Here is a 1,766-nt window from a genome sequence, read left to right as displayed (position 1 = left end):
ATTGTTCATCATGGCCATTACAGCTGCTATTTCTTCAGTTTGGGCCGCTCCACCGCCTTTGATTCCATCTTGCCTAGGGTTGTGGTATTCGCGAGAGCGCTTCGCGAATTCTTCAATCAACTCCTTGACCTCCCTTCGATTTTTCTTTGTCAAAGTTCCTTCAGAATCAAGGAGTTGTCTTGTCATAACGTTGACCCCATCATAGAAGATTGACATCTCCTGTTGCACATTTAGATCATGTTGAGGGCAATTTCTGAGCAAGCCCTTGTACCGCTCCCATGCTTCGTATAATGACTCCCCCGGCTGTTGCTCAAAGTTGGCTATTGCCATCTTGAGTTTGGCTATCTTGGATGGCGGGCAAAACTGGTCCAGGAATTGCTCACGCATTTGAGCCCAAGTGGTAATTGTACCCGGTGGAAGTGCTTTTAACCATTCCTTAGCAGCTCCTTTGAAAGTGATGGGAAGCATCCTAAGCAAGATTGTGTTTCTGTTGACATTTGGGACATTGAAGTAATCCGCAATGTCGTTGACTTCATCTAGATGCCTAAAAGCATCCTCATGATCTTTCCCAAAAAATGGGATATCCTTCAGTGCAGTCAATATGTGCCCCTTCAACTCGAATGTGGCAGTGGCAGGTATTGCGGGTTGGACTAAACCGGGACCCATATCTTCTCGGATCCGCTTTTTGTAAGCTCCCATGGACATCTCTTCAATTGCTGCCATCTCGTTCCTTGGCTCGTTCTCGGGTTCGCTTGTGTGTTCTTCAAATTCCGGCTCGGTATCGTATTCGGACTCGGTTTGGACGGGTGTTTGATCCAAGTGCTCAAAATTGCTCTTGTGCCTCGTGGATGAACTTGACTCTCCTGTCTTCTTTCTCGTCTTCCTTGAAAAAGTTGACTTCAATTCTTGTAAGGGCGTCTTTTTCTTGTGAATTGCAGACTCGGGATCTTCAAGTGGTGGCACCAAGGGTGTGTTTGAGCCTCTGGTCATGAACTCCTGCAGCTTGCTAAACTAAAAACGTAAAACTGAACTAAAATAAGAAAAACTAACAACTAAAAATCTAGTGTTTTAGAAGTCCACGTCGTGGCAGGTATCTGGCCACGTCGTGGACTCTGTGACTAAAAGAAAAAATTATACTTTGCTGAAAAATTAACTTTTTGTGGTTTTTACTCCACAAGAAGGATCAATTAATTTAATGCAAATAAATAAGCTAAAAACTAAGCCGTTCTCCGGCAACGGCGCCAAAAACTTGATGTGCACGAAAGTACCCACTAATTTTAATATTTATAACCTAACTAACTTAAACTAACTATGCACTTATAGGCAGTCTACCTAATTAGATTACAGTATAGCTTGGGTAAGTCGGGTGTCGATCATAGGGAATGGTGTTACTAATTAATCTACTTACTATTAAATTAACCTAATTATTAACAAGTTTAAAAGGGTTTTATCTGATTTTACAAGATCAGATGAACTTAAATCAAATTCAATAAGTGAAAACACACTCTTGTTTAGTTTGAATCCACTTCTTCCTTATGGCTAGCTAATGATTACGGATTATTAAGTTGGTTTTTAGTTGTGTTAGTAATTTAGTTCTAACTTTACTAATAATTAACTAATTCATGTCAAGCCATGTATGTTCACACATAATTAAACACAGAACTAATTATGAATGTAAATATGCCATGTAAGATTTGCTGTATAAACGCAATTATAGTCACAATACACGTTCTCTAGCACAACTAAGCTTATTTACTCTAATTACT

General features: G+C 40.0%; 1 non-coding gene across 1 annotated transcript; it reads left to right on the top strand.

Moving 5' to 3' along the window:
- The first annotated feature begins 232 nt into the window (after nucleotides 1–232).
- Nucleotides 233–339, top strand: LOC111912631 (small nucleolar RNA R71). Its single transcript, XR_002857227.2, has one exon. It is a non-coding gene; the product is annotated as a small nucleolar RNA R71 (small nucleolar RNA).
- The last annotated feature ends 1,427 nt before the right edge of the window (nucleotides 340–1,766 follow it).

This window comes from Lactuca sativa, chromosome 1, assembly GCF_002870075.4.
Source record: "Lactuca sativa cultivar Salinas chromosome 1, Lsat_Salinas_v11, whole genome shotgun sequence".
In the NCBI taxonomy this organism is placed as follows: Eukaryota; Viridiplantae; Streptophyta; class Magnoliopsida; order Asterales; family Asteraceae; genus Lactuca; species Lactuca sativa.
Note: the sequence above shows the minus strand (reverse complement) of the source record. Positions and strands in the feature narration are given on the sequence as shown.